Source organism: Mirounga angustirostris, unplaced genomic scaffold (assembly GCF_029215605.1).
Source record: "Mirounga angustirostris isolate CCGP_5_RB_7025 unplaced genomic scaffold, mMirAng1.0.hap1 SCAF_4, whole genome shotgun sequence".
NCBI lineage: Eukaryota > Metazoa > Chordata > Mammalia > Carnivora > Phocidae > Mirounga > Mirounga angustirostris.
In genome coordinates this window covers 132,271,585-132,292,040 of record NW_026991712.1, presented here as the reverse complement: position 1 = coordinate 132,292,040, position 20,456 = coordinate 132,271,585, and the positions used below count along the sequence as shown (strand labels likewise).

General features: G+C 37.9%; 1 long non-coding RNA gene across 2 annotated transcripts in view; it reads left to right on the top strand.

Annotated features, from left to right (window-relative positions):
• LOC129046455 (uncharacterized) overlaps positions 1–6,756 on the top strand; it is a 33,370-nt gene extending 26,614 nt beyond the window's left edge. For both annotated transcript variants that reach the window (XR_010410899.1, XR_010410898.1), the window contains exon 5: positions 5,471–6,756. This is a non-coding gene — a long non-coding RNA (uncharacterized LOC129046455). The remainder of the gene's footprint in view (positions 1–5,470) is intronic.
• Positions 6,757–20,456: the final 13,700 nt, after the last annotated feature.

Genomic DNA, 20,456 nt, shown 5'->3' with positions numbered 1-20,456 from the left:
GAAGCAGGCTTCCCGCAGAGCAGGGAGCCCAACGTGGGGCTCGATCCCAGGATCCCGGGATCATGACCTGAGCTGAAGGCAGACGCTTAACGACTGAGCCACCCAGGCGTCCTTTACCTAGTATTCTGTCATTAGACACAATTTAAAATACATAGCATCAAAAAAGTTACAAATGTAGTCAATTATTTAGTTTTTCTAAAGAATCCTAAACAGTGTTTGACTGATTTTTAAAAACTGAACTGGGTGATTTTGGAATTCAGTTAGTAATACAGAGCCACAGACTCAGAATGGGAGAAAAATTTCCAGGTTATCTGATTGTTCTTGATAATAGGAATTCTTTCTATAATGTTCAGATTGAGTAATAATCTCGTATTTGGCTCTCTGTTGACACGTTACTTTAGGACATTCCATCCCATTGTGTACAGTCTTGTATTTGTAAATTCTTTTGCCTGCCTAAACAACTTTTCTGATTTCCAGCAGCATTTTGATTTATGTTTATGAGAAACCCTCTTCTGTATCAGATGCAGCCTAGTGGAACTACTTCCTAATCATGGCCCTGACCGACCCCACCCTAAATGGGATGCCAATATGACCAAGATAGAGCTGACACCCTCTCCCTCAAATTTGAATCTTGAGCACATGACAAATGTTTGGCATTGTTTCATTTCTAGCACAGGTGCCCCTGGCCAGACTATTTTCCCCCCTGAAACTGCGTGCAGTTTCCTGCCTTCTCATTCTCTGAATGAATCTACCCTGTTTTTTCTTGTTTCCAAAACTGATTCTCCTGAGTCCTGTCAATTATATGTATGACAATCAACTGGGGAGCCTATTAAAAATGAAGAATCCCTGGGGCACCTGGGTGGCTCAGTCGTTAAGCGTCTGCCTTTGGCTCGGGTCATGATTCCGGGGTCCTGGGATCGAGCCCTGCATCGGGCTCCCTGCTCTGCGGGAAGCCTGCTTCCCCCGCCCCTCCCACTCCCCCTGCTTGTGTTCCCTCTCTCGCTGTGTCTCTCTGTCAAATAAATAAATAAAATCTTAAAAAAAAAAAAAATGAAGAATCCCAGACCTCACCCCCCCTCCAGGATGTAATTTAGTAACATGGGGTGGGGGTACAGGAAATTAAATTTATAACACATCCTCTCGGTGATACTGATGCAGTCAGATTATGGGCTGACTTTTGGGAACCACTACTCAGATGATATAACTCAAATGTAAATTTGCACTTCAATAAAAAACTTCTGAAACTGGAAAAGGCTTGCTGACCATCTCATTAAATGAATGAATCCCAGTTCTTTCATTTACTTGATAATTCAACAAACAGATATTGAACATCTATCCTGTGCCAGGCACCATGATGAGCCTTGGGATATATGATACCATTAAGATTATTTCAAACTTGCTATTGGTGGGCACTGAAGCACTGAAAAAAGAGCAAGGAGTACATATCTGGATTTCCACATCGTATATTCAGTATATATCACCAATAATCTTCAAAGGAAATGAGCAAGCATTTACTTCTGTATTTCAATATGCTCTATACTCCTCAAAGATGTAACAATGTAGATTTTTAATCCTAGGTATGTTCTTTCATGTATGTAAAAAAAAAAAAAGTTCTAGGTAAAACCAGAAATCTCAGCTCTAATTAATTAGTCTTTGACATGATAATAAAGTTCAACCATACCAATTTTTTGCCAGGTTTAATAAAACAAGATTTTCTTCTCTTGTTGTGCTATGGACTTGCCTCACAGTTAGGTACATAATGTACAATAAAAACAACTGTATAGTTGAACAGGATATGAAAATGTTCAGAGGCTCCTTCTTTCAGCTAACAACAAAAATAACTATGCAAAATACTTGCTGTTAAATTAGGTTCAGATATCATATTGTTTTGGAGGGTATTTTAAGATTCTAAATTGATGGTCTCAAGTCAATTTTGAAACATATCCCACCTCACAAATTTTTGTTGACCTCTAAAATTTCTCATCATAAGCTTAACTAGTTGTAAAATATATAGTTTACAGAAAATTGTGAACATTAACATAAAAATTTCATTAGTCTTTGAAACGTATCCATTTGATTGCTGCCATAAGCCATATAAAAATACATGAACAAACTCATTTTAATAGTCAGAAATTCTTCATTTATTTTTCTCTGAACTCCTATTTCTATAGCACTTTTCCAATAAAATTTTATCCTAGTCTAATACATTTCTTTCTGCCCGAAAATCTTTTAGTGATCGCTTCTTCCTGCCATAAAAACAAATACGTAGATTGAAAAGTAATTAAAAATTTGTGACTATACAACTCCCAAGTGTTAAAATTTCTTCTGAATTGATTTTTCATTACACGAGTCAATACAAAATTAACCTAAACAACATAAATAATTATACATTTAGATAAACATAAAGATAAAATTTATTAAAAATGTATCCATTATTCTAATGGTTGGGCTATTTTTTGTTCAATAAATGTATGTATCTGTGAATGCATATTACTTATTGCTAGAATGAGACAAAGCTCAGCATCAATCTATTCTATTTTTGTTTTTATGGATGTAAAACCTGAGACAACATATTCCCATAAATAAGTAGATGAGAATGGAAAGAGTTTTGTTTTAGCAATGTCACTCAAATATTTGAATTCCTTCCAAGTTATATGCCAAAATCACATAGTTATCTATCATCAAAAATTATTTTTAATGATCTACCAGCTGTCATCTTAATTAGGTCTTCTTTCAGTTTTGTTAAAGGCAAAGAATCGAAACCGATTCCAGATTTTATGACTCAGTTATTAGTCATTTACTTTCTTAATACCAACACCGATATTTTGAATTGTCCTATTGTTTGCAACTCTGGAGATTTTTACATTCAGGGTCAATGTACCGTCATAAGATGCCTCTCTTTTTTAAAAGAACAACTGGCACGAATATTCTCAGGCAGTCAAATTTTGGAAAGAGTGCATGTGAAACTTGGGATCTGAAGATTACTTCCTGAAAATTATTTCATCTCCTTCCCCCTACAAAGCATATATGTCCCAGGTAAAAATCTGCTGGTGTAAGCATATCTCCTTTTGAAGATAGTTACTGGTTATTTGACATTATGTGAATGTAGATTTTTCTATATTGGAACAAAGAGACCTATGGTAGATTGTATATTCTTTTTTTTAAATGATTTTATTTATTTATTTGATAGGGAGAGTTACAGCGGGAGAGGGAACACAAGCAGGTGCAAAAAAAAAAAAAATCCCCTTTCCCACATTCTTTTCTTACCATGTGACACTGACACTCCTCTGGTTGAGAAGTGAGGATCTATTTTCCTTTCCTTTGGATTTTGGGGTGATTGGGACTATTAAGGAAATAATGCTCTGTGATTTCTGAGGCTAGGTCATTAAAAATGATAAAGTTTCTGCCTGTCCACTGGGATGTTCATCTTTAAAAGCCAACTGCCATGCTGTGAGGAAGCCCGACTACCTGGGAAGACTATGATTTGGCATCTTGGCTGACAGCCTCATTTGGGGTCCCATCAACAGCCAGCATCAACAGCCACACGTATGTGTGAGGGAGCCTTTGAGATTACTCTAACTTCAGCAACCCTGGTCATCTGAATGTGACTCCATGAAAGACCTCAAGCAAGAACCCCCAAAACGAGAGGGATAATATTATTTTTACCATTACTTTAAGCTGCTATGTTTTGGGATGACTCATTATGTAGTAATAATAATCAGAACAGGACGTACCAGAATACTTTAGTATCCTAGGTAGTTTGACACCCAGTCAATTCAAAATTTATGGAAGTGTTACCTGATATTGGGTGAAATTTATTTTTGCATGTAGTGAAAATTGCAAAGTATATTAGTAGTGCATAAAGATGGCAAGAAATAAATTAAATAGTTAATGTTTAATTTCATTAAAGAAAATGTAACTTGATTCTCATATGTTTCAATTTATTGTTGTTTAGAGTACTGCATGTATATGACATCACCCAAACTCCTTATTTTTTAATTTTTAAAGACTTAATTATATTCTCAAAGTAATACTTGTGCTTAAATTTAAAATCCAAACAGTACTACAAGCTTAAAGACAAACAAACAAGCAAACAAATAGAAGGGCACTCCTGTCCTCTTCTCATTCTCTTCAAGCAAACTTTTATTTTCAATCATTTTTAGCTGTTTAATCTGGCATTTACATCCCAATTTCTAATACTATACTTTATTGATAGTTCTGTATTTTTGTTTTTAATTTTAGATATTATCTATTAGTTTCCTTCTCTGAAAGTTTAGGATTTTCTCTTTTACAATGCCTCCTCAGCCCTACTGTCAATGCATACACCTGTTTTTCCTCCTATTCTCCCATTATAGTTATACCATGCTTTTTTTTTTTAAGATTTTTTTTTTTTAATTTGTCAGAGAAAGAGTGAGCACACAAGCAGGGGGAACAGCAGGGAGAGGGAGAAGCAGGCTCCCCACTGAGCAAGGAGACTGATGTGGAACTGGATTCCAGGACCCTGGGATCATGACCTCAGCCAGGGGCAGATGCTTAACTGACTGAGCCACCCAGGCATCCCTATATCATGCTTTTCTAATACATCAGTGTTTATAGCTTAAATTTGTATTATACTATGATTACATTTCTCCTCGTTTCACAAGTTTTTATTATGTCATTTGGTTTGTTATCTAGGTCCCCATGGCTATTTTAGCCCCAAACTTTTTCACAGTACTATAAAATAGCTTTCAATAAAATTCATGCCTTTGAACACATAATGTCTAGGTTCCTTTCTCCCTTCCTTCCTTTCATCTTTCCTTCCTTCCATCCTTTCCTTCCTTTCCTTCCTTTCCTTCCTTCCTTCCTTCCTTCCTTCCTTCCTTCCTTCCTTCCTTCCTTCCTTCCCTCCCTCCCTCCCTTCCTTCCTTCCTTCCTTCCTTCCTTCCTTCCTTCCTTCCTTCCTTCCTTCCCTCCTTCTCTCTCTCTGTCTTTCCTGGAGCCCACTATCCTCCTATGCCAATCAGGATTCATTGCTTTCTAGGCCAAGGACCTTAACTGATATTCTTGGCAGTCATTGCTGGGAATTTTTCTTCTTTTTTATTTCCCCCTGAATTAAATTTCTTGTTTCTTAGATTTTGTCTTCCTCTTTCTTGGTCTATTTCTTTGTCTTGATGGAGCACATCTTCTAGGATTTTTTTTTTTTTAAACAAATGGCTGCATACAAGATAAAATTTCTGGAGATTGTACATGTTGAGAACATTTTAATTCTACCTTTACTTTTGATTAAAGTATAGCTGAAGGTAGAGTTTTTGGTTAGAAATAACTTTCCCTTAGAATTTAAAGTGTCATTTGCAAATATCTTCTCCCAATCTGTTGGTTGTCTTTTGGTTTTGTTGACTGTTTCCTTTGCTGTGCAAAAGTTTTTTATCTTGATGAAGTCCCAATAGTTCAATTTTGCCCTTGCTTCCCTTGCCTTTGGTGATGTTTCTAGGAAGAAGTTGCTGCGGCTGAGGTCGAAGAGGTTGTTGCCTGTGTTCTCCTTTAGGATTTTGATGGACTCCCGTCTCACATTGAGGTCTTTCAACCATTTGGAGTCTATTTTTGTGTGTGGTATAAGGAAATGGTCCAGTTTCTTTCTTCTGCATGTGGCTGTCCAATTTTCCCAACACCATTTGTTGAAGAGACTGTCTTTTTTCCATTGGACATTCTTTCCTGCTTTGTTGAAGATTAGTTGACCATAGAATTGAGGGTCCATTTCTGGGCTCTCTATTCTGTTCCATTGATCTATGTGCCTGTTTTTGTGCCAGTACCATACTGTCTTGATGATGACAGCTTTGTAATAGATCTTAAAGTCCAGAATTGTGATGCTGCCAGCTTTGCTTTTCTTTTTCAATGTTCCTCTAGCTATTCGAGGTCTTTTCTGGTTCCATACAAATTTTAGGATTATTTGTTCCATTTCTTTGAAAAAAGTGGGTGGTATTTTGATAGGGATTGCATTAAATGTGTAGATTGCTCTAGGTAGCATTGACATCTTCAAATGACATATCAGATAAAAGGCTAGTATCCAAAATCTATAAAGAACTTATCAAACTCAACAGCCAAAGAACAAATGATCCAATCAAGAAATGGGCAGAAGACATGAACAGACATTTTTCCAAAGAAGACATCCAAAAGGCCAACAGACACATGAAAAAGTGTTCAACATCACTCAGCATCAGGGAAATCCAAATCCAAACCTCAATGAGGTACCACCTCATGCCAGTCAAAATGGCTAAAATTAAAAGTCAGGAAACAACAGATGTTGGCGGGGATGTGGAGAAAGGGGAACCCTCCTACACTGTTGGTGGGAATGGTAGCTGGTGCAGCCACTTTGGAAAACAGCATGGAAGTTCCTTAGAAAGTTGAAAATAGAGCTACCATACAACCCAGCAAATTGCACTACTGGGTATTTACCCCAAAGATACAAATGTAGGGATCTGAAGGGTTATGTGCACCCCAATGTTTATAGCAACAATGTCCACAATAGCCAAACTATGGAAAGAGCCAAGATGTCCATCAACAGATGAATGGATAAAGAAGATGTGGTATATATATGTACAATGGAATATTATGCAGCCATCAAAAGGAATGAAATCCTGCCATTTGCAATGACATGGATGGAACTGGAGGGTATTATGCTGAGCGAAATAAGTCAATCAGAGAAAGACATGTATCATATGATCTCACTGATATGAGGAATTCTTAATCTCAGGAAACAAACGTAGGGTTGCTGGAGTGGTGGGGGGTGGGAGGGATGGGGTGGCTGGGTGATAGACATTGGGGAGGGTATGTGCTATGGTGAGTGCTATGAATTGTGTAAGACTGTTGAATCACAGACCTGTACCTCTGAAACAAATAATACATTATATGTTAAAAAGAAGATAGTAGGAAGGGAAAAATGAAGGGGGTGGAAATTGGAGGGGGAGACGAACCATGAGAGACTATGGGCTCTGAGAAACAAACTGAGGGTTCTAGAGGGGAGGGGGATAGGGGGATGGGTTAGGCTGGTGATGGGTATTAAAGAGGGCACGTACTGAATGGAGCACTGGATGTTATATGCAAACAATGAATCATGGAACACTACATCAAAAACTAATGATGTAATGTATGGTGATTAATATAACATAATAAAATAAAAAATAAAATAAAAAAAGAATTTAAAGTGTTACTTTGTTGATTTCTGTTGATTTGCTGTTATAATTTTTTAGTCTGAAGCTACTTGGATTTCTGGGTTTTTTTTTTTTTTAGATTTTATTTATTTATTTGACAGAGAGAGAGAGCACAAGCAGGGGGAGCAGGAGAGGGAGAAGCAGGCCTCCCACTGAGCAGGGAGCCTGATGCGGGACTCGATCCCAGGACCCTGGGATCATGACCTGAGCTGAAGGCAGACGCTTAACTGCCTGAGCCACTCAGGCACCCCAGGATTTCTGATTTTTTAAATATATTTCTGAGACTTTTTGATGATTTGCTACTTGAATCTTTGGTTTCAGCTTTCTGAGGGCTGCTAATCAGATTCCACTAGCCATGTCATTTCCATCTTATGAATTGGTGTTTTCATCTTTGTCTACTGTCCTTGCTGCCTCATTCCCTCTTCTGCCTTCTTTGTCTTTCTGGTCTCATACCTTTTGTTTTGGTGGGATTTCAGGGTTGCATGTATGTGTTTATCCTATTCAACCTGAATTCTATAACTTTCTAATGTTTTTCACATCAGGGATGTACTAATTCTGCCCTCTTAAGTTCTTTGTAAATTGTATGATCTTTCAGCATTCATCCAATACATATACACCTATATGAAAAATTAACAAAAAAGGCATCCTTATGTTTTCTTCTGATTCATTGGTATGAAGGGAGACAGAGGTGTATTGTTAAGTGTTCATTCAGGAGAACTAGGAAAACATAAAGAATTGGTTATGAAATTGTCGGCAAGACTGAAGGAGTGAAGAGGGAAAGGTGAGGTTACCCACCTACCACCTGCCTGGCTGGAGAAGCAGCAGAGGAAATGCGGTTGCCCAGGGCCCAGCGTTGCTGTGCTCAAGAGCCTGTTGAGGTACTACTGCTGCTCGCTGCCGTTGCAACTACCCCACCCTTTGCAGGCAGCTCGGACACCACACCTCACATGTGCTGCAGGAACTCAGGGGCCCACTGTCTCTGTCTTCAGAGGCTGCAGCAGCTACTGCTACTGGAGCCAGAGCTCACGAGCACCGTGCTGCTGAGGCGAACGGAGCACCATCTCTGCCTTTGCTGAACAATTGCACTGCCTGATGGGACTCCCCAGCCTTCACTCGCCCTGCCCAGCTCCTTGATGCTTCCATGCACCATCAGACACAGAAAAAAAAAAAAAAATCAAGCCCCTAACGGTGCCTCCCATTGGCAGAACCCACTAGAAAGCAGTTGGCAAGGAAGTCTGTGAGATGTGGCTTACAGGCTCCCAGCCATCCTGACATACAGAGGAGATTCCAGAATGCCGAGAGCCAAACGACAAATAGCTGGCCCAGAGGGTTTGAAGGGGAAGTCAATAACTGACTTGTGAATATTATCATTTTTCTGGGCGGGCATATCTATTTGGCACATCCTCTGAGTGCAATACATGGCTATATATCTATTCTGTATACATATTTTTAATAGTCAAAGGCCTTTGAGAATAAAATCAGAGCTGCTTATGGCAAAGAGGTTTGGTAATTTTCCAACTGCGAAGAGAACTTTAATGATTATGATATTTCATTGATTATTTTGGCATTTCCTGAGTTTATCTTAGATATTGCTGGTTTTGCTGACATTTTGCAGAATTTGGAGCGGGTGTACAAATTTAATAGGTTGTTAAGTGAGACTTTTCCCATTGTCTCAGATTTTCAGGTTAAGCCAAAAACTGAGCACAAGAGATGTTAAATTCCTTACAGTCCTAAAGATTGCTGTGAAGACAGAGCCAAAATTAGGCTCAGAAACCACCCCCAGGGCCAGCTAAGAGAGAGCCGGACTGGATCTATTGTCACCAACCCACCCCTGCTTCCCACTTTTCTTTTTCCTGTCCTGAATGCACCTGACTAGATTGAATGACTAGACAATTTTTTTTTTTCCTTTTTTTAGCTTGTATATTAAAGTGAACGTGGTCTTTCAGGGGAATCTGGCTCTTTTTGTTGCTAAAATTGAAGATGAAGAAATTCCTGTTTGGCCAATATGTAATCATTGGAAATAAAAAGGTATCTGTCTATTGGCTTCTATGCTCCACCTATCAGAGAGACTGGGAGTTCAAATCTGCACCACCCCCCCGGCAACTCATTGCTCCTGTTTTGAAAATGTCAAAGAAATGACATATATATGACAGAATATGGTATTCCTATTTACTTTTTCTTATGCCTTCTAGGTAGAGCTATTCAAAATAAAAGAATGGGTGCTGTTAAGAATTAATGTCAGTATGATATTTGGATGGCTTTTAGCCAGAGGATTCAGAGATGTTCAAATTCTTTCCTGTCTTGGCCATCTTTTCCTGAGACATCCTCAAAGAAAGTGTATGCGTGGGATAAACTAATCAACACAGCACAGTGACATCACACTGTAACAACTGCTGGGACTTCACCCCCAAACTCCAAAGCAGGACAAGAGGGAGCCAACCAGGACTCACAGAAAAACTCCGATCTATATATACTGGGATGGCATAAATAGTCTGAAAAACAAGAAGGCCACAAACTTGTTCTGACCATTTCTACCCCAATATCCAATCCACATTTAGATCTCACCATTCTCGTGTGGTGAAAATTCTACTTCCTAGTGCCAAGGTGTGAGACATGAGGACAGCAGGAGCCTTCATGTGCCCTCCCTGGACCTGCTTGGGCTGTCGTTAAGCCACCTTGTGGAAGAGAGAGAGTAGATAAAGAGAGAAAGGGAGAGAAGGACCAAGCTTTCTAAGGGGAAATCAGGTTCTAAGCTTAGCCTTACTTCACCACACTCCTGTCAATGAGAGAGTCCAGAAAGGCAAATATTGAGGGAGAGTTAGTCAGTCTTTTCCTTCCCTTACTACCATTACCGCATCTTAGAAGAAGTGAAGGGTAAGGTCATACAAGTGTGAAACTTTTACCTCTGTGAATGCTCCATTATGATCCAGTTCAAAGTACAGCAACTGACCATCCAAATCAGCACTGGGATGAGGTAGGCTTGGGGGGACGACAGGAGTGAATGAAACCTACAATTCCTCTGAGAGGTCACCAAGACCATTGTGCTGATGTAAGTCTTGTAAGTAATCACTACGGATACTCGAAAAGTCTGAGTTTTCAGGTCTTCATGTTTTATACTTGCTGCGTAAAAATTATACTGATGGCCCTGGAACTACCTTCTCATCTGCTGAGGGACTTTTTGTCTGTCTTGTTGATTTCGTATTTCTAGACTTTAGGAAGTCTAGGGCCATGTTTGGCCCTGTGTCCTCAACTGGACAATGTGTTCCCCTGGAACAGGTGTCTTGTCATTTACCTGTTTGTATTTCCAGAATCCAACAGTGTTTGGCATTGAGTAGGCACTCAGTAAATGTTTGATGATGATGACTTTGCCTAGTGTATAGAAGATATTATTTAGATTCATTAGGGCTTTTACCAGAACACTTTTTTTTTAAATGAAAACTATCTTCAGATTTCTATTTTGAAAGTTTTTGTCAGTATTTTTTCTTTCTTAAAAAATTGATTTAACATTTCAATACAGCTTGATGGGCTAAATTTACTTTTTGCCTTTGCACTTATTCTTTTAGAAGAACATATATTTGGAAAAAGATATATGTGAAGAACTGCAGAGACAGAGGCCATGTCTTTTGAACTAAAGTGGTACCAAAGGGTAGAGAGATAGAAAACACTTGCTTTGGAGTGACCCAGCGCAGCTGGTTGAAATAAAAAGCTGGGATCGATTCTAGGACCAGCTGAATTGTTTTTCCATTCTCATTATACCCCCTCTCCAATGCTCTTTCTCAGAGCAAAATGACAATTATAATGAGAAATACAAATGGGAAAAAATAAAGGGAGGGGATTATACTTTTTTGCCAGTCAACATGCTAAGTTATGTATATCAGCTCATTTAATCCACACAATTACTCTATATAAAACACAGTATTATTATCTGCAATTTACAAACTAGAAAACAAGCTTAGAGGATTTGAGCAATTTGCCTAAATCCCACCACTAGTCATGGCAGAACCAAAATGGGAACACTCCCTAGTCTAGCTTATGACCTTGACCACAACACTACACTGTCACCTGGAGACTAAGAAGTGTTCTTGAGAATAAAAAAGGAGGGAATTTTGGAGACCAGGATGGCTTACTTTTCAGACGACTTTTGGGAAGTTACCCAAACTATCAGAAATCTGTGCTTAAAATTTTATGAAAGTGGCAATCAGGCTAATTGAGGGTTTACCTAGAGTTTTGGACTGACACTTTTACTGAGCTTTAGAGTTAACTGAGAGACACTTTCAGTTGAACTTTGAGATTGACATATTTTGCTTACTGTTTGGCAAAATAGTCATTCTCTGTTGAAAAGAATAACTCACTTGTATAAAAGGATGACCCGAGATTGGCTCATTGTCAGAAACATAAAAAAAGTTATCGTAAACCAAGACAGGTTACTTTGAAGGCAGCAAAAGCCTGGGATCAGGTGAAGTATTAGCTTTTTTTTATATGTATGTAATTTCATTTACATTGTCTAAAGCATCCATTTTTGTGTTTTGCTTTTTTCTTGTTTTGGAATAATGAATGGAGTTATTTTAACTGAGTGCTAATGTGGTGAGTGCCAGGTGAAAAATTCAATTGAAATGCTGTCATGAGATTCTTTTGTTTTACTGACAGAGGTGTCATGTTCTCTTGGTTCCTGATATATGGAGTGTGAACTGATAAATAGTTTGGAGATGGAATTGTCAGTCACCATTATCACACTCAAGCAATTATCTTTTCTGATGGCTTGCACTGCCATGAAATTCAAGTTTTGGAGTGTGGAAGCAAAGAGAAAGAGAAAACAATATGGATGTGACCATAAATTGGAAAAGTGCTTAGGTTAGAAAACTAGTATTCCTGAGGGGCTTGAATTAGGCAGGGGGGCATTGTCTGCTACTTCTGAGACTAAGAAAGGGAAGGAAGCCAGGAAGAAGGGGGCAAATAGGGTGTGGATCCACCTGACGCTAATGAAGCTCAAGGTTCAGGGTCCCTCACATGATGGAGATTATTTCAAGGCTTTGATAGGGACCCTAGTAATATGTTCACACAGCCAAATACTTTTGTAAAATTTGTGCAAGATATTTAACTGCAACCAGTTAAGTCTGCTGTGTTTTCCCACTCTGACCATTAAATTCTTCCTTCTTTCGGGTGGTTTTGGAGAGACCCCAGACATTGTTTGAGATCTAACTAAGAAAATTTAAACGGAGAATACATTTTGGTTTTGTTTAGTGAAATTTATGTGATTCCCATCGTTACTTCCCATATATTTAAGTTAGTACTTCCTCATTCTAGAATAGGAATAGCTTCCAGGAGTATTCCTATTGTCCATTCTGCCAACCTGGTTGATGTTATGAGTCATAGGTATGTGACTAAACCCATATGAATATGTCTTAAGGTGCCTAGCATCTAATGTATGTGTGTAGTGCAACAAAAACTAGGCTTGAAATACATGGAGCCAGAAGCTAGTCTGTAGAAAATTTTTCTAACCATCAGATGTGTAAAACTATAATTGGAGGATTTAGTTTCTATCTATAATCTTACATGTCAGGAATATACTTAATAATACAGCATGTAAGTTAATCACATTTTTGCCTTTTTTGGGGGAAATTGTGTGAAAGAGAATCTGTTAGAACTCTGTAGGGCACGTGTGTAGTATTTCCACAAATGATGATTATAATAACCATATACAAAAGAAACTTTAGAGAGGGTATACCAGCTGTTCACTGGCACATATCAAACTGCCCCAAACTTACTGGCTTAAAACAAAAATCATTATTCTGTCATTAGTGATTTGGCCTGGGCTCTTCTCAGATGGCTTATCTTACTCTTCGGGGCATTTGCTGGGCATGCACTTAAGTCTGGGATCTCAGCTGCGGTGGCTAGTGCTTTTTCTTCTCCCCGCACCCCCCCCCCCCCCGACAGTATTGCATCCTCCACAAAGCAAAGGTTTGTTTGCTTTCTGAGTGAAAGCATAAGCAAGGTCTCTTGAAGCCTAGGCTCATAACTTACACAATGTCACTTCTATGAATCAAAGGAGGTCACAAGGCCAGCCCAGATTCAAGAAGTAGGGAGATAGGCATTTTACCTTGAGGTGGGAGTTGCTGCAAAGAACTTATGGTCATTTTTTTTGTACTTTACCATGTAAGATTTTCCAATTTGACCAAAGTTTTAAACATTAACATAATACTAAGTCGTGAATCTGAAGGATATTACTAAACTATCAATAATAATAAAAAAATTAAGTCAACTGTGCTAGAGGCAAATCTGAATTACCATTCTATTCTCTTTCTATAAAATAATATTAGAAAAATTGTGGTTATATGAAGAGACAACCAAAGAGTATGGAGCCAAAAATATGGTAGGCATGGAGAGAAGGATCAACAAAATATGTCTTGAGATCTAGTTGAATTTGTATTTGGTTTATATAACCCAGATATCAGTTCATAAGGCCTGGGTTTGGATGAGTTAACATCACTTAACAGTTGAGAGATTTGGGGTAAGTTACCTATTTCTTTGAGAATCAGTTTTTCATCTGCGAAAAGGAGTAATACTGATTTCTTCATGTTTTTGTGGCTATTAGTGTACTAAAAAATGTATTAAAGTGCTTAATACTCCCCTGGTATGTAGCAGGCAGACAGAGATACGCTTTGAACATGCCTACCATGTCCCAGGTTCTGGTCTTAGAACTGGACTTATAGGGATGAACAAGACAAAATTTACAAAATTCTTACTCTCAAGAAGGTTCCATTCTAGTGAGGAACTTATATCTAGCAAGACACTGACTTACTCTGGAGGAGTTTATATTCCAGCCTTCAACAAATCTTAGTTCTCCTTCTTAACATAAAGACATGAATAAAATTACAAGGAAAAAATACTTGGAGCAATAGTCTATGGAGATTTTATACATTTCCTACTTAAAAGTGTGCATTAATTGATCAAAAAGAGCTTAAAGAGAGGAGATGCTGGGAGTTCACATGTAATGAACTTGCCCAAACCATAAATGGAGGCTAAATTATTTAGGATTACTCTAATCCGGTTAGCTAGGAAAATTGGATCTCTCTCTGTCACATTTAAAAGAAAGATTCTTATCGAAGGCAAGCTGTTCCCTTGTTTTCTTAGTATCCTGGAGAATTAAAAGAAAATCTAATTTAGGAAAGCTTTTCTGTCTTAAAAAAAAGAAAACCAACTCAATATGTTGAAAAGGCAACATTAAAAATGCATTCCCTATCTGAATCACAATTATATTGAAAATATCAAATATTGAGTTTGTATGCATTTTCTTTTAGCATCTACATTTTCTATAGAAATAACATTACAATATGGATTAAGCTTATTAATTTATTTTTTTCCTAGAGATGAATACATTATCCTTATGTAGTTGCCTGGCTGGAGGAGGGAGGAAACCTCAATTTTTTATTGAGGTTACAATTTCAAGGGGAGAGCTCATTTTAAACCTGTCTATCTTTAAAATTTGGGCGATTGGTTCTGTACTTGTGATTAAATAGTGTTTTTGAACACAGTAGAAATACTAGAAAAACAGATCAACCTCTCCTTTATTTTTAGTTTGTCTGTAAAGCCTACTAATATGTTCTATGGTTTTGGAAATTATATTTCCTTGGGTTTTACAACATGAATTAATAACAATGAAGGAACACAGTTACTTTTTCTACACATGTTTGGGGGGATGTGGAATGTTGGCTTATTGACTAATATGGAGTATTAAAAAATACAACATAGTTATAAAAACCCGTTCTCAAAAGTTGTCTCCCTCTAACCATAGTTAGGTATTTTTGCTTATTTTAACATATAATCTAAACTTGATTGTGTAAATTAAATCTGTGTTTTCATTTTAAAAACACATCCTTTTCTGTTCTTCTTATCCAAAATACGGCTTAATGTTTCAGCTAAACCATTCTCCAGCTTTCACTTTCTATTATTTTTCCTATCTTTTTCTTTACAAATAAGAATTCTTCTCCTTTTTAGTATTCTTTTTTTTTTTTAAAGATTTTATTTATTTATGTGACAGAGAGAGAGAAAGAGCGCGAGAGAGGGAACACAAGCAGGGGGAGTGGGAAAAGGAGAAGCAGGCTTCCTGCGGAGCAGGGAGCCCAATGCGGGGCTCGATCCCAGGACCCTGGGATCAGGACCAGAGCCGAAGGCAGACGCTTAAAAACTGAGCCACCCAGGCGCCCCTAGTATTCTTTTTTTTTAAACGATTTTATTTATTTGACAGAGAGTGAGAGCTCGAGGATGGGGAGGGGGAGAGGGAGAGGGAGAGGGAGTCCTAAGCAGACTCTGTGCTGAGTGTATAGCTGGACATGAGGGCTGGATTTCAGGATCCTGAGATCACGACCTGAGCTGAAACCAAGAGTCAGACCAACTGCGACTGCGCCATCTGTGCGCCTGGCCCTTTAGTATTCTTAAATCATTAGAAGCTGATTCCCTATTGCTTTGGACTTTATTTTGAAGGAGGGTTTTACCAAAGATAAGCATGATTGGCTTCATTTCTCTAAACTGAGACTAGACTATCTTAAAATAGTAACTTCTATTATAGAATTGATTTTTTCTTATACTTTACCAAATACTATTTCAGTCTTGCATTATGAGCAAGGTTGTGCAACCGTTTTTGTATTTACACCAATTATTCTCCAGTTCATTTCAGCCAAGAAATAGATGGTTTAAATCTCTAGGTTTGAATTGTTTTCAGTTAGACTGGTTGATGGTATCTCTTTAACCTCTCAGTTATTGTCAGTTATTGTCAGCTCCTTTTTATATAATGTGTTTTCTTCTATAAAGGGAATATTGCACAAATGGTTAAAAAAGTGATAAATTGAACTTCATCAAATGAAAAACATTTGCTCATTGAAAGGTATCATTAAGAAGCTGAGAAGACAAGTCACACCTATCTGAGGAAGGACTTGCCTCCAAAATATATAAAGAGAACTTACATCTCAGCAATACAAACAATCCAATAAAAAAATGAGTAAAATATTTGATCAGATATAACGAAATGTTATACAAATGGTATATTGGTATCACTAGTCATTAGGATAATGCCAATTAAAATCACAATGAGAGGGCGCCTGGGTGGCTCAGATGGTTAAGCGTCTGCCTTCGGCTCAGGTCATGATCCAGGGTCCTGGGATCGAGTCCCTTATCGGGCTCTCTGCTCCTTGGGAGCCTGCTTCTCCCTCTGCCTCTCTCTCTCTCTCTGTGTCTCTCATGAATAAATAAATAAAATCTTTAAAAAAAAATAAAATCACAATGAGATACTACTACATAAAATGCAAATGATCAATAATGCTAAGTATTGGTGAGGAGGTGGGCAACTGAAGCTCGCATACATTATTGCTGGAAATGCAAAATAGCACAGGCATTCTGGGAAACACTTTAGCGATTTCTTTCTTTTTTCTTTTTTTTAAAGATTTTATTTATTTGTTTGACAGAGAGAGAGATAGCAAGAGCAGGAACACAAGCCTAGGGAGTGGTAGAGGGAGAAGCAGGTTTCCCGCGGAGCAGGGAACCCAGTGCAGGGCTCGATCCCAGGACCCTGAGATCATGACCTGAGCCGAAGGCAGAGGCTTAACGACTGAGCCACCCAGGCGCCCTTGTATGATCTCATTTATATACAATTTTTAGAAAAGGCAAAATTATAATAACAGAAAGTAGACCAGAGAGATCAGACTGGGCAAGGGGATTTATTTTAAAAGGGTATTAAATGATCACAATAGTCAAACTATGGAAGGAGCCCAGATGTCCTCTGACTGATGAATGGATAAAGAAGATGTGGTGTACCTATATACACAATGGAATATTTTGCAGCCATCAAAAATATGAAATCTTGTCATTTGCTACGAGATGGGTGGAACTAGAGGGTATTATGCTAAGTGAAATAAGTCAATCAGAGAAAGACAATTATCATATGATCTCATTGATATGTGGATTTAAGAAACAAGGCAGAAGATCACAGGGGAGGAGAGGAAAAAAATGAAACAAGACGAAATCAGAGAGGGAGACAAACCATAAGAGACTCTTTTTTTTTTTTAAAGATTTTATTTATTTATTTGACAGACATAGCGAGAGCAGGAACACAAGCAGAGGGAGTGGGAGAGGGAGAAGCAGGCTTCCTGCTGAGCAGGGAGCCCAATGTGGGGCTCGATCCCAGGATCCTGGGATCATGACCTGAGCCGAAGGCAGACGCTTAATGACTGAGCCACCCAGGCGCCCCAAGAGACTCTTAATCATAGGAAACAAATTGAGGATTTTTGGAGGGGAGAGGGGTGGAGGGATGGGGTAACTGGGTGATGGACATTGGGGAGGGTATGTGTTGTAATGAGCCCTGGGTATTATATAAGACTGATGAATCACAGACCTGTACTCCTGAAACAAATAATATATTAAAAAAAAAATAAAATAAATATGTAATGGGGATATAACATATAGCACAGGGAATGCAGTCAGTAATATGGTGTTAACTTTGTAAGGTGACAGATAGTAACCAGACTTGCTGTGGTGACCATTCTGCAATGTGTAAAAATGTCACATCACTATGTCGTACACCTGAAACTAATATAATAGTGTATGTCAATTAAAAAAAAGGGTATTAGGGAACTTTTGGGGAGATGGAAAATATTCTCTATCTTGAGTATGGTGGTAGTTACACAGCTTTATACATTTGCCAAACTTCATTGAAATGTACTCTTAAAATGAGTTAATTTTATCTCCGTAAGTTATGCTTTAATAAAGCTGTTAAAAAAGGAATGCTTATTTATCCTAAATAATTTGGAAAATAAGAAAACTTTATAAAAATAAAAAATTCATTTCTCATCATGTATTATAACTACTATAAATATTTTTAGTGAAGCTTTATTTGAAGGACTGAATACTGCAGAAAATGCAAAATCATAGTTGTACAACTCAATGTATTTTCACAAAGTGAATATACCCATATAACTATGAATGAGCTAATGAACCAGAACATTACTTAACACCCCAGAAGCATGTCTCCTGCCCCTTTCTAAGCAGTAAGTCCTCCAGTCAGTAACACCAGAGCTTAGTTGTTTTTCTTTTTAAAAATTTTTTTTTATAAAGTGATTTATTTTATTTTATTTATTTATTTGTCAGCGCGCGAGAGAGCACAAGCAGGGGGAGTTGCAGGCAGAGGGAGAAGCAGGCCCCCCACTGAGCAAGGAGCCTGATGCGGGGCTCGATCCCAGGACCCTGGGATCATGACCTGAGCTGAAGGCAGACGCTTAACCGACTAAGCCACCCAGGACATCCCACCAGAGCTTAGTTTTGTCTGTTTTTGAAATTCATATACTGAATTATTTTCTTTATGTCTAGTTCCTTTGGCTCAAAAATACCTTTCCAAGTTTCATCCATGTTGCATGTAGTTCTAGTTCATTCACCGTTGTTTTATAGTTTCCCATTGTATAAATATGCCAAAACGAATTTACCCATTCTACTGTGTACAGTTATTGAGTTATTTCTAGCATTGGGTTATTAAAAATAGGATTGTTATTAACATTCTTGTATATGTCTTTTGATGAACAGAATATATCTGTCAGGTACATACCTAGGAATGGGATTTCATATGTGCAAATTTATAGAAATTTTGAAATAGTTTCCCTGTGTGGCCGTGCCAATTACACTCTCACCGGCACTGTATGAGCATTCCAGTTGATCCACATAGTAATGTTTTGACATATTGTCCCCAGAATTATAGAGTAATATCTCCCACTTTTTTAAAAGTTTTACAATTTTTAATAAAATTTGTCTCTTATGGTACTCAGAGATTTGAAAGTTGCTCTTTGAATTTCCTTCTACTTAACCTCATAACAGTTATTAGTTATTAAATATTAAATATATAAATATTAAATTATTAAATATTTTTCAGAAAGATTATTGTTAATGGCTGCATAATATTTTCTTGTAAGTTTATTATTATCTCCCACAACTATTGTCTGAACTTCAGTTTCTTCAACTATATGACAGTAATAGTCATATCCGTGTAGAGAGGTTTTTGTAAAGGCAAAAAGTAATAATCTAAGAATACTTATATATATTTTTATTTTTATTTTATTATTATTATTTTTAAAGATTTTATTTATTTGACAGAGAGAGAGATAGCGAGAGCAGGAACACAGGCAGGGGGAGTGGGGAAGGGAGAAGCAGGCTTCCCGCCAAGCAGGGAGCCCGATGTGGGGCTCGATCCCAGGACCCTGGGATCATGACCTGAGCCGAAGGCAGACGCTTAACGACTGAGCCACCCAGGCGCCCTATAATATATATTTTTAAATATTTTATTTACTTGTTTATTTAGAGAGAGCACGTGTGTGTGCAAGCCGTGGGGGGGAAGGGCAGAGGGAGAGGGGGAGAAAGAGAGAGAGAGAAAATCTCATGCACGCTCCACACTGAGTGTGGAGGCTGATGTGGACTCAATGTCACAACCCTGAGATCACGGCCTGAGCCGAAACAAGAGTCTGAGGCTTACCTGACTGAGCCACCCAGGCGCCCCACATAATATTTGGCATATGATAGATGTTCAACCGATTAGCTCCTTTCCTGTTCCAGCACTGCATTCATCTTCCTTAATGAGGGGGATAAATCAAATATAGTAAGTGCATCTTTAATTTCTTTCATTACAGCTTTAGAGTTTTCTGCATTTAGATTTGTTAGATTGATCCTTAAGTATATAATTTTGGGGGGGTGTTATTGTAAGTGTAATGTGTTTTTAATTTCAAATTCCAGTTGTTTTTTGTTGGTATGTAGGAAAGCAATTGATTTTTGTGTATTAACCTGTATGGTGCAACCTTGCTATAACCACCACTTATTAGTTGCAGGAGGCTTTTATTGTTGTTGCTGATTCTTTGAGATTTTCTACATGGACAATTATGTCATCTACGACCAAGGACAATTTTATTTCTTTCTTCTCAATCTGTACACCACTTTATTCTCTTTTCTTTGGTTGTGCGCTGGGTCTTCAAGTATGATGGTGATAGGAATGGTGAGAAGGAACACGCTTGTCTTTGTTCCAGTCTTAGCAGGGAAAACATCCAGTTCCTCACCATCAAGTATGATATTAGCTGTAGATTCTTTGCAGATGTTCTTTATCAGTGAGGAAGTTCTCTTTTATCCCTAGTGTGTTGAGAGTTTTATAATGAATTGGTGCTGGATTATGTCAAATGCTTTTTCTGCATCAGTTGATATGATCATATAATTTTCTTCTGTAGGTTGTTTATGTGATGGATTACATTC